Here is a 14,018-nt window from a genome sequence, read left to right as displayed (position 1 = left end):
AGGTGGTAAGAGCATCAATCTTGGTATCTAACTTCTTAGTGTACTCTGGAGCTCCTACAACATGAACTCCCCTAACAATAATAACATCATTTCTTGCACCAAATTACTGAGAGTTAGAAACCATGTTCTCAAACAATTGCCTCGCTGTTGCTGGGATTGAATTACCAAGAGCACCACCACTCGAGCATCAATCATGCTTCTATCCAATTGGTGCAAGCCTTCATAAAAAATACTAAAGAAGCAAATGCTCAAATATCTTGTGGTGTGAGCAATTAGAACATAAATTCTTGAATCTCTCCCAATATTCGTGGAGACTTTCCCCAGACTGTTCCCCGATGCCAGAAATCTCCTTTCTTATGGTTGTGGTTCTGGACGTAGGGAAGAATTTGGCCAAGAACAATGTCTTCAAGTCATCCCAACTCGCGATGGACCTGGGTGTAAGGTAATACAGTCAATCTCTTGCATTAGCCTCTATGGAATGTGGAAAAGCTTTCAAGTACACATGATCTTCTTAGACATCTATGGGCTTCATGGTGGAACACACAACATGGAACTACTTCAGATGCTTACACAGGTCCTCACCTGCAAAGCCATGAAACTTTAGCAACAAATGTATTAATCCGATTTTTAAAACATAAGGAACTTCCTCCTCAGGATACTGAATGTCCAATGAGTCATAAGTGAACTCAGGTGTTGTAAGCTCACTCATTGTCCTCTCATGACGTTAACTCATTGTTTACACTCCAAGATTCCTGATTGTAGTTCAACAAAAGGGGAGAGGTTTGGCAGATTCCAGAAATTCAACACAAGAATAAATCGTAATTGAAAATTTGATAAAACAATAATGAAAACAGTGTTAATTCCTTGATTCAAATGAAAATCTTCCAATCATAGGTCATCAAATTAATTAGCTATCACTACTCTATTGAACTCCTGAAATAATTAGTTAAGCGAACATTAGAACCGAAATTCAACACGCAATTAAGCAAAGCACACATTCATTCATTTTTAATTGCATCATTAAGCATGATAACAACCCCAAAATGAAATGACCCATTCTGCAAAATAAGCTTAAACAGAAATCTTCATCCATTAAGCACAAAAAATAGAATCCGAATAAAGAGTAAAATAAACTCTACCATATGAAACAATAACCTTAAGACTTCAATTCATTCTCTACAAGGAATTAACACATTAAATTAGTGTTACATGGATTGCGAACCAAAGCTCAACCCTAAATGGAATACAACCATTGACTGATAAGAAAATGGTGCAGAAAACGTAAAATGGTGCAGAAAACGTGAAACAATAACAAAACAAGTTATCAAATCATGAATAGAAGATGAAACATGGATTCAACAAGGTCCCAATGTTAAAAAGAAACTGCCCAAGCTTCCAAACGTTCAGAAAATGTACAATCCAATATGGGTGTTGTAATAATGGATAAAAATGGAAAAAATTTGTGCTAAAACATCAAAATTCATGTGGCACCTCCAAGGGTAACCATATAAAGCTCTCAAAATGTAAAAATGGAGGTTATAGAAGATGATGTGCGACTGCCACCCAAGAAGACCTAAAATTTTCGTGGTCACATCACTACAAACCCATATATTTACAAAAATGTCATTCTGTCACTCAAAATTACAAAAATGGCATTATAGGTTGAAAATGGTGGCCTAGTGACATGGACAGCCTGACTAACATGGCACAAATGTGGCAATGATGTGGAAATCACGTGGCAACTCTCTCTTGACCTTATGATAAATGTCCAAGCTCCAAAATTTACTCTATAAAATACCTAAAAACAATTAGAAATAATAATTAGACCAATTAATGCCAAATTAATCAAAATTTGGAATAATGGCCCAATGAAGCCCAATTGAGGAAAATTCACTAACAAAAGACAATTAAGAACTAAACAACCCTCAAGAATGGCATAAAAAGGCAATGGAATAAGGGAAAATAATGACTCATAACTCATCCACTAGGGTTTAGGGTTTAGCCAAACTTCTTCACTTTTTCAAGCTTTTCTTGCCGTCTTCATGCAATGCTTGGCTTGGATTTTTGTGCTTTTGATAATTTCTTATTCTTGGATTTATCTTTAAGGTATCATGAAGCTTTAATCAATTTATTTTCACACCTCCATGAGCTCAACTTAGCTGTAACTGTACTAACACACCTCAAAATATCCAAAGAATATTTATGCAACTAAAAAGCTATTTTTAACATGTTTTTGTATCTCATGCTCAATAAACCCAATTATAGGAAATCCCAATTAAATCAATCTTTAAGCACACAAAATTCAATTAAATACCCATAATTAAACATTAAATGAGGGCAAACATACGCACTCATCATAACCACACACTTATCCTTTTGCACTCCTGTGCAAAATTGAGCAATTTCAAAACTTGTTCTGAGGTATTTTATTTCACATCAAAAGTGGGTCAAAGGAATGAACCTTACTTGAGAAAAATCAATATTCTAGAAATCATGTTACCATTCATAAACAAACGGAAAGATTTTATTTTTCACACATGAGTTAATCTTTTGAATTCATAAGACAATCAATTATGAAAGAAAGCACTCAAGTTAAATGTGTATTTTCTCACCAAAATTCTCTCAAGTGTTTTGGCTTGCGTTTTCACTCAAAATACTCATGCATGTAAACACTCCTAATACTTAACAAGACTCTAATATTCACAAACTTTTAGAAAATATGCATTCAAAGATCATGAAGACTTTTCACAGATTATGATGGGGCCAAGGCAAAGGTAGGAAAAATTTTAGAATTTTTGGGATTTTGAAATAGTAATGTTGGAAGAATAATGGAGCATAATTTCAAAAACAAATTTTTTCATTGATTGCTTTGTTGCTCTCTCTTTTTTTAGAAAGCAATTATTTTTTTTCATTTCAACACTTTTTCAACACTTTATTCCTCAACCAATCCTATCATAATCCACTAGCTCTTTTCTTCCTTCCTAAGATAAGGAAAAACATGGTCTTTTCCTTTTTAAGGGTTTACAATTGGCTTAAAACAAGAGAAAGAGGTTTAAAGTTCAAAGGGGCTATCAATGGATTAATACAAAGGTGGGCTTATTTGGCCAAGTAGCTAAAAACAAGAAATGCCTCAGTCATATCAAATCATGGACATTCACCTAAGTTGCAAAACAAAAGAATCAAGCTAAATATTTGAGTATAAACAAACATGAGCAAGTCACTCAAGAAAAAATAGGAATCGCACAACGATCCATCCTTTACATTAAGGCTCAAGACTCACAAGGTCAAAACTCTTTCACAAAAAGATTTAATCAATAAATTCTCAAATCTACTCAATTAGCAACTCATAGAAATAATTCACTCATATCAACATGACTATTATTTTACCAGAATTATGATCATCCCAATTATTGAATCAAATCTCAAAATCCAATGTCAATATGTTTTATTGAAAGCAAGGAAATATTTTTTGTGGATTTCTTATGACGCATATTGTTTAAAAGTTTCACTTAGTAAAAAGATAATACTTTCACAATTTTCTCAAAAAGAAATCACAATTTTTTTTCTTTTTAAATGAAATCAAAAACAAAAAATTGAAAAACAAAAAAAAGAAAAATCCTACCTACAGTTTGTCTCCCCCACACTTATTTCAAAAAAAAAATGTTCTTGATGAACTTATTTTGGGGAGGAAACGAAAAATTGTGACTTTTGGCTCAGTCTAGCCATATGTCAAAATTTTTTTTTTAATTTTATAAAGTACAAGTTAGCTTGTACAATTTTATTAAAAAAAACAAAAACATATATTTTTGAAATTTTTTTAATATTTTTAAAATTAAAAACAGAAACAAAAAATAAACATGCATACAAATTAACTTTTTTATCAACAATGTTTTCAAAAGAATATGAGTCTAACCTCTTTTCCTTTTGCAACAACCTTTCTTCTTTCTCCACAGCCAAGTCAACAAAAATCACCATTAAAAACTTATTTGCATCATTCACATCAACAAACTTAATGTGTGGAGTGTGTGGTTTCAACTCAATTTGGGCATCATCAGATGCATTCGAATGGTTAACAAGATCATCAATAATCCTCATAATTTCACCTTGTGAGCAAAAATCTGCACTTGAAGTAGTTGAATCTGCTGCTTCATCATTAACCAAGTTAGTTACAATAGTTGATGCTTCAGCTGCATCTTCGAATATCGATGCTCTTCAACTGCACTCGGCTCCTCCATTGTATTATTCTCACAACTCTGCTCATGAAAAAGATCATTTGTACTCATATCCATCAGTAGATATATATGTGTGAGAATCTTCAATTTCTTCATTAACAACATCTTTAGAAAAATTGATATATCCATGATGAGTACGTATTTTTGCCCTCATTTAATGTTTAATTCTGGGTATTTAATTAAATTTGTGTGCTTAAAGATTGATTTAATTGGGATTTCGTATAATTGGGTTTATTGAGCATGAGATACAAAAACATGTTAAAAATAGCTTTTTAGTTGCATAAATGTTCTTTGGATATTTTGAGGTGTGTTAGTGCAGCTGCAGCTAAGTTGAGCTCATGGAGGTGTGGAAATAAATTGATTAAAGCTTCGTGACACCTTAAAGATAAATCCAAGAATAAAAAATTATCAAAAACACAAAAATCCAAGCCAAGCATTGCATGAAGACAAAAAGAAAAGCTTGAAAAAATGAAGAAGTTTGGCTAAGCAAAGAAGAGAGCAACAAAAAATTGGACCTTGCGGTTTTCTTTATCTTTATGATAGAAGATAATTTGGGAAAAATATATCTTTAGATATTTTATTTGATATTTTTAAATAATTATCTTATTTAATTATATCATAAAATATTAAAACATATTAACTACCAAATCTTTTTAAATATGACAAGATCTTCTTGAATCTTTTTAGATCCACAACAAACAAATATATCTTGAAGATATTAGATTATTTAGAAGATAATTTGAGGAGATTGCAAAGGGTTGATTAGGAAAATTAATACAAATATTAATTGGTAATAATTTATCATATATCTTTAAGTAATTAATTTATTTAATTATAATAGATATTGATATTATCAACCAATTATATTTGTCAAATAGTCTATATCTCTCCAAATATTTTTAAATATTTATCTTTATGTTTATTTTAAAAGATATTTGAGAGATTTTAGCAACAGAAAAGCCCAGTCCAATTTCTTTATAAAGAGACCAAGGGAGAAGCAGAAAAGAAAAAGTTTAGGACTTCGGAGTTTAGAAACCCTTAGGGGGGCCTAATTTTGTTTCCTTTCTCTCTCTATTCTTCTTTTATTTCTATTTTGTATTTCATGGAGTGCTGAACTTCTTAGGTTGATTCCATTGTACTTTCTTAATTGGATTTTGAGGTTAGATCAATTAATTTGTTTGTTCTTTTGATTCTTGTTGAGATTTATATTCATCTATGTCTTTTGGTTCTTAATTTTGTAAAAGTAATGATTTTTACATTGTAGCAAGTTAGCACGGTGTGAAATCTACATAACATAACAATCGTATGAGTCCAAGGGTTTTAAAATTTTATTTGAGAAGTTACTTTGATTAATTTTAGAAACTTTCATATGATCGAATGAGTTTTTGTTAATAATTGAGAAGTTATTTTGATTAGAGGTGAAAACTTAGATTAGAATTAATCAAGAAGTTAATTTGGTTAATTAGCTTTTTACTAGATATAAGAGGTAAAGGAATCGACATGATTAGGATTAGTAATATTTAATTGAGAAGTTACTTTGGTTAAATTTACTAAGACTAATCTACAAAGTTCTTACTTTTGATTGAGAAGTTACTTTAGTTGAAAGTAAGGACGCCTACAAATTAATTGGAAAGTTACATTGATTAATTTGAAGTCTTAAACAAGAAATCAATAACAGTAATCTTTAGGAAACCAATGATGAATCCTATTTTGGAAAAGCAGTGGAATCAACCTATTTTTCTTTACTATTGTTTCTATCTTATTTTATTTTTTTATCTTTATCTCTCATATTTTTATTATTTTATTTGACTAACTCTTTTGTATAGATTTTATAAGAACTAACTTGTTAAAAATCAATTTTGTGTTCGTTGGGAAACGACTTAGGGTTAACTTAACCCATACTAATTTTTTTGGCTACTTTCTTAACAATACTGAAGTTGTTATAGATAAGTAGTATTAATTTGATCGTTTGACCATCAGTAGACATATTACTATGAGCATCATTATATCTATCAGCAGATATATCAGTGTGATGTGATTCTGGTGTTGGTTGATCTAACATTTGAATCGTGTACTCATTCATATCAATTCTCAATTGTTCCATCCTTTGATTCATGCTCCTTAACATTATCATTTCATCCCTTTGCTCAACTATCGTCTTCATAAGATTTTCTAAGGTGGCCTCCATAGCTTTGTTTTTTCATTAGCTGACTTAAATCTTCTAACATTTGTTCAGCTTTAATGGCCAACTTTAGAAGCATATCCTCTATTTCTTGACGAAGTGCTCTAAATTCTCGGATGGCATTTGAGGGTGGTATTAACAATACAAAGTAATTCTACAAAGTTTTTGTTACTTGCATCCTTTATCATGTCATACAATACTTTATCATTTTCATACCATTTTTGCTCAATATCTTTGTTTCGTTGATCAGCTCGCAACCTTTCATCTATGGTGTCTAATTTCTCTCTTAGTCCATCCATTAATAACACAACTTCCTTATAGGATGGTCCATTGATTGCTGCAACTTGTTGTGATGGTGCATGTTGTTGTTGTTGAGAACCTAATTAAATCAGGTGCAGAAGTAGGTGTGACAATTTACAGCTGATAATCATATGAATCATGTGGTTGCTGTGGATAACAATGATAGTTCACTTGAAAATCACACTATTGATTATTTCCACATCAATTTATTTTTTTATTTTAAAAGAGGTTTTCTGAAAAGAAATAAGTTGAAAGCTTGTTGAGTAGATTTCTAGGAAAGAGAGGTGCGTCTCAATGGACAACTTAAGTACCTTGTCTTTCCTTAGCCAAAGTGTTTCGCAACTAGTTTCACAAATTTCCCAACAGAAATCATCAAACAAAAATTATGCTTAAAAAAATAAAGTAACTAAAATAAAATAACTAAAGAAAATAAAATAAATGTTAGAAAAAAATTGAGATAAAAAAAATGTTAGTGATAAAAAAATAAAATAAAATAAGAACTAAAATGATAAAAATTCTAACCGTGTTCCCCGGCAACGATGCCAAATTCGATAACGCTATCGTCAAGCGATCAACTTAATACTACATATCTATAACATCTTCAGTATTGTTAAGAAAGTAACTTGTTAAAAATCAATTCAGTGTTCGTTGGGAGACGACTTAGGGTTAACTTAACCCATACTACTGAAGTTGTTATAGATAAGTAGTATTAATTTGAACGCTTGACGACAACGTTATCAATGATGACTATCGCAACCAAAATTGCGAGGGGACGATGAACCGAAAGTAAGACTTATTTTAAAAAAAAGAGATTTTGGGAGTCCTTGGAAAACTAGGAAAAATCATAAAATTAAGAACATGGCACTACACCATCATAAGTAATAGACAACACCATGCAAATATCGCTTATTTAGTTAAGCATTACATACCAAAACAAAGACCAAAAGACAACGCTTTATTAAATAAACGCTATAAAAATGACCACACATAGATAGTTCTTTATCTAATTAGAGTTTTAAAAAATTATATTTTCACATAAACCAATAGGAAATGTCGTCCTTTGCATAGTTTCCAATTAGAGTTCAACTCTCTCTATACGATATTAATAGGCAACATTTAAATAAAAAAGCGCTATCTATTTTAGCATAATTTTTGCACCTCGTTTCCATTAAAAGACTGTTTCAACCTCCATTCTCACTCTCGACTTTCATCCCATGCTAAATGTCGCAAGGCTGGACCTCCACTTTTGCCATCAGAATCACCTTTATATGGGCTTCCTGTTTGTTCTTAGGCTTCTTATTCCCTTGTTGCGGGATCAACGAGGTATGTTTGATTCGCAGCAAGTAGTATCGATGCGAATGAGTGGTTCATATTCCCCTTCATTACTTATCTATCCTTGTTTTGATTACTCTACGATTTAGTTTCATCGTTTGAAAGGTCATTCAAGATTATTTGGCTGTGATATTGAGTAATCATTGAGTTTTAGTGTTGAATTTGATTTTATTGGGGTTTAGGTCCTATTCAATGATTTTAAGGCAAGTTATTATAATCTTTTATCTTTATATTATATGTACTTATCATTAATTATCATTAGTTTTTATAAATTTGTATTAGTGTAGAATAAGTACCATTTTACATTAGATTTTATCGTAGCATGGCATGAAAGGTTTGGAATTTAACATGAAAGATCACTATTCTGACTCTTTAGCTAAGGCAAGGAAAAAGGCAAGAGAAAAGGCATGCTCAAATAATATAGAAGACCTAAAATGTTTTGGGGGAAGCAGGATAAGGATTGAGAAGTGGGATGCTTTAATTGACATATAAAAGATAGAAAAGTGGGAAAAGAAATCCTTTGTTGGTTAAAACAATAGGATTTCCAAGCCATAAGCTATGGTGCACATTGGAGTTTAATAAGCTTAGGATAACACTTGAAAAAGATAGTATCATTTTCTCATTTTCTAGTAATATCTATGACTTTCTAGTAATACTTATATGTTGTATATACATTCGGATATCATGGCTTTTTAGTAGGGAGGTACATATTTGTTCAAAAAAATGCATATGGAAGAGTATGTTGAGGTTATCCAATGAACCTAATAATGCACAAAATCATTATAACCATTAGGGCATCAATATACATAAACATACTTATGATAAATTTTGATATGCATTTGGATTTTGATACTATTCATTCTGTAGAATTAAATATTATTTTACAATAGACAGATGAGTTTGTTTCTTATGGTGAACTATACAAGAAAGTTCATAAAAGAAAATATGGCAAACATGTCTCCAATAAAGAAAAAAAAATTGTTTTTAGTATACATGTTTTAAAGATACAATTAAATTAGTTATTTAATCTTATCTTACAAAATGATTAATTTATTATCTAAGAATCATGTGAAAGTGCTATGGTAGAAAAATATGGAGAAGAAATCACTACAATAGAATTACAAGCACAAATAGAGGCACATGCACAACAGGTGCAAGTTCAGCTGAAAGCACTATCAGATATGCATGCACAATTTGAAGCACAATTCCAAGAACAATTGCATGCATAAATACAAGAAGAAGTAGAAATCCAAACACTTTTACAACAACAAATGCATACACAAAAGCAAATACAATTGTAGTTCGTCAAGACACAAATATTCTCTACAATAAAGATATCATCACCACTATCAGTCAAGAAACATGAGGAGAACCAAATATGAAGATGATGATATTGTTTTATTTTGTTTAATTATGTATGTTGACAATTATGATGCTAAAAGTCCACTTTCATTATGTGTTGGCTATAATTATTCTCAATGTAGTAGAATTTACATGTCTCTTACAAATTGTGTGCCATGATTATTTATATTTTATCTTAATCTTACTTTTATATTAAATGCATTTTATAAAGCACAAGAGAATGTCATATTTTGGCCTAATGGAATTTGCTACAATTTTCCTAGGGATTAGCTCGGGATAGGATGTTACAATTTTCTATGCTTTTGCTAGGGATTAATTGATTTAATTTCTTACGAATTAACGATAGATTTACTAAGAATCAATTCTTATATTTTTCTACGAATTAGCTAGGGGTTAGCTACAAATTGTTTGTTATGGATCAACTAGGGATTTGCTAAAAATAGTTTGCTATGGATTAGCTAGGGATTTGCTACAACCAGTGTGTTACAAATAAGTTAGGGATTTTCTATAACCAATTTCCTACGTTTCAGCTAGGGAATCATTACAACAATCTTGTTACAGATCAACTACGAATTTACTACATTTATTTTATTACAGATCAGCAAAGGATTTGATACAACCTATTTGTTATGGATCAACTAGGGATTAACTAAAAGGATTAACATATTTTCATTAGCGAGGGTTTAGAAAGAGATTTGCTACAAAAGTTGGAAAAGTTAGCGACGCGGTAGTTCCCTCGCTACTTAGTTACTTATATTTAGCTACGACATAATGCCTTTGTTGTTTCCTTACTAATCCTTTACTGAATCATTTTGCAAGGATCAAGGAGGAATTAACTAGGGTTTATTCTCTCACAATTGTGTGACTTTCTTGTAATGTTTTTATTAAATTATTGTTGTTATTATTATTTAAATATTATTTTTATATTTTAAAAGTGCCTAAAAGTAATTCTTAATTATATGTTAATCAGAGACTTGTCTCTAAATAAATAAATGATTTTTATGATCACTACTTACTAAAATATATAAAAATATAAAAGAGTTCGAGATCAATATAGTGATTAATTTTAGTGACTAAATTAGTAATCGATTTGGGTAACTAAAATTTGGTTATTAAATCATCATTAATTGAAAAAGAAAAATATTTTCTCATTCATTCACCAATAGCGACTGTATTGTTTAGTCATTAAATTTAGTCATCATTTATCATTTTTCTAATAAGAGTGCTTGATTGTTATCGATTTTTTTTATTGAGAATTCAATCACCATATTTGTTACTAATTTAGCAAAACAAATTTGGTCTTTTGTCATTGATAATGCTAATATCTTTTGTCACTAAATTAGTGACTATTTGTATTTTTCTAGCCGTGGATTTTGTTGCAAGTAATAAAGGAACTCGAGCTTTCAATTAAGGTTGTTTGTACTATATCTTCGATTCGTTTTGATGTATATTAATTTTCTTTAGGACTTTTAAAATGAAACGGGTTACTTAAATGTAGTAGGTATATAGTAATTTATGAACCTTTATAAGATTACTCGACTAAAATAGAAATTTAATAATTTAAAAAATGTAGCATGTATAATTGATTCAAATATACCAAAAATGTAATGTATTATTAATTTTAACAATTAAAAGATAAATTTAAAAACATTAAATAACTTTTTTAGGAAAATAAATAATATTATGGGGATAAAATACATATCTAACATATTATCATAGATAAACTATATGGAATTAACTCGTTAGGTAGACATTGATATTTCTTGTCACACTATTATTATTATAAGAATACCTATTACTGTTTAAAAAAAGAAATGTGTGCTTAAATATATTTTATGAAACATGCGAGGAATGAGTGTAAAAAAGTAAATTCAAAATGAAAATTTAATTCAATTATTTAAAAAATGTAATGATTAAAATCAATTATTTAGTGCATAAATGTATGGTTTTATGATCACATTTTCTGATAAAGTGATGTTATGATCATAACAATATGACTACATTCATTATATATCAATAAATATACTATTATTTTATTCTAATCAATAATAATTTTCTTATTTTAATATTTTATGATTGGCTTCAATGATTTCTAAAGATAATTTTAGATAAATGACTTTACACAGAGACACAGGTACATAAGGAATCACATCATCGCCTCCTCCTACCAAATTGAAAAATTTAACTAAAGTAATTAATTTTTAAAAGTTTTCTGAATTAACTAGTTTAGTATTATATAAGGATATAAACTTAGTTTTTAAAGAGGAATTTGATTTGAAATTAATTAATACATATGTCTTTGGAAAAGAATAAAGAATTCATTGATTCATTACGTTTATAAGAATTATTTTGAAATGAATAGTAATCTTAATGGGAAATAATGTTAATTATTTATGTTATGAATGACGCTTTCAGGTTATAGTCAATGTTCTTTGAGCGAATCCATGTAACCCAATCTGCAACAGGACATAAGGTAAATGGAAAACCAGAATGGACTATGAGTATCACAAATAGGTGTGCATGTGTTCAAACCAATGTGCAATTGAATTGCAAAGGATTTCAAATGGTTGAAGCAGTAAACCCATCACTTTTGAAAGTTTCAAGTGATGCTTGTCTTGTTAGTTCAAGTTAACCTCTCTTTAACGGGGCTATCGTATTCAATTATGCTTGGGACACTCAATTCCCACTTAATCCCATTTCCTCAAATATTTCTTGTTAAAGTGTACAACCAAACCATGTTCTTTAATAAATTTATCTTTTTTCTCCAAAATATTACGATAAAAGATTAATTTTATGTTGAATTATTTTATATAATTTTTAATTTACTATTTACTAGTCTCTTGAAAGAATGTATTTATTATAGTGATAATGTATTTCTATTATTATATTGAATTATTTAATGCTAATGAATCTTAATCGTTAAACTATCTACTGTCATAAATATTTAGTATTTTGTGTAAAACTTAACATGACTATTGTCATGTTTAAAATATTTTAAACCCGTAACATTTTTCTGCGAAGAAATGTGGAATCTCTTAATGATTACACTTGAAATTTATTTTGTGAAAAGAAAGTTGACAATATATACATGAGCTTAAAGAATTTTTTTTTCATTGAGAACATCGATTTAGATGTAGAAATAGACCTAACAATCGTATGTTGGCTGCAAATAGCGATGCAACAAGACGAGATAGGGATGACCCATATATATATATATATATATATATATATATATATATATATATATATATATATATATATATATATATACATGTATAGTTGAGTATTCCCCATACCCATACCCAATTATTGCGGAGATTTCTCCATCAAAACGGGTACAAGTTTGGAGAATACCTATAGGGATGGGTTTATTTGCCATCACTACTGCAAAGATATAATTTTTCAATAATAAAAAAGGAATGCACAAGTTCTTATAAGAATCATGTGATGCTAAATAATAATATTGGTAAAGGTGTTTTTAGAGGTAAGTCCAACGTATACGAGATTTGATTTAAGCCATTTAAAGCTTATGTTGATCTCATTTAAAAATAAGTTGAATCTAATTTCTTTGATGTTGATTGGTCTAAAGTCTCTTCAAATTCATTATAGATGAATTAATGAATGACCATTATCATGAACACCTTGATCAATGGTAGTTTTAAAGTAAAAATAAACATTTTACTTATTACATATGAATATTTGAAAATCATATTCAACTGTTGTTATAATTTGTTAAACGAAAATATTTGGTTTATAGAAATGTGTTGAAATTATATATATATATATATATATATATATATATATATATATATATATATATATATATATATCATGTGTATTTGTATTCAGAAAAAGGTGTTTATATCTAATTTTCATAATTGATTAATTTTCCACATAATTATTTTTAATCAATGAAGAAGTTTAATAACTATGTTAAATTTATTCATATAAGGAAATATTGATACCAATGGACTACATACAGAAAAAAAAATCCAATATGTAAAGATATCATATGTAGTTTACATGAGGAGAATTTCCATATGTAATTTTACATACAAAATATCCATCGGTAACGGTACGTAGAAAATTACTAATCTTTACATACAAAAATATAATTGTCATAAATCCATATGTAATTAATGTAGACTTTACCCAAAAATTTGTTCCGTATATAACTATTTTTATACTGATACATTCATATATATATATATATTTATTTATTTTTTATTTTTGTGTCTCAATTGTAATAAAATTAAAAAATAAATTAAATTTTATCATCACTAAATCAATTGAAGATGGTGCACATGACAATCTAATAAAGTTCTAATGTAGCATATCCAAAATCTACTGACAGCAACATACAATCCAAATGAAGAACTAAGAACATGTATCCAAAATGAAGGACCAACAACTCATACAAAGTAATGGTCTAAGAAGATACAATCCAAATCTAGTTTGATCGAAATGTAACCTAAATGATGTGCTAAGATGATCCAAAAGGTCAACATTAAAACTAAATGCCTAAGAATTATTGTGATCACATCTATCTTAACATTGGTCTTAATGGTTTTGTTATGGTTGCTCTTGTTGGTGTTCTTACTACTACTGTT

At 29.2% G+C, this 14,018-nt stretch overlaps 1 non-coding gene across 1 annotated transcript; it reads left to right on the top strand.

Moving 5' to 3' along the window:
• Nucleotides 1-254: 254 nt before the first annotated feature.
• Nucleotides 255-361, top strand: LOC146882200 (small nucleolar RNA R71). The gene has a single exon (XR_014985678.1). It is a non-coding gene; the product is annotated as a small nucleolar RNA R71 (small nucleolar RNA).
• The last annotated feature ends 13,657 nt before the right edge of the window (nucleotides 362-14,018 follow it).

This window comes from Vigna unguiculata, chromosome 10, assembly GCF_037176805.1.
Source record: "Vigna unguiculata cultivar grain cowpea cultivar isolate G323 ecotype 2 chromosome 10, ASM3717680v1, whole genome shotgun sequence".
In the NCBI taxonomy this organism is placed as follows: Eukaryota; Viridiplantae; Streptophyta; class Magnoliopsida; order Fabales; family Fabaceae; genus Vigna; species Vigna unguiculata.
This window is presented reverse-complemented; position numbering and strand designations above follow the sequence as displayed.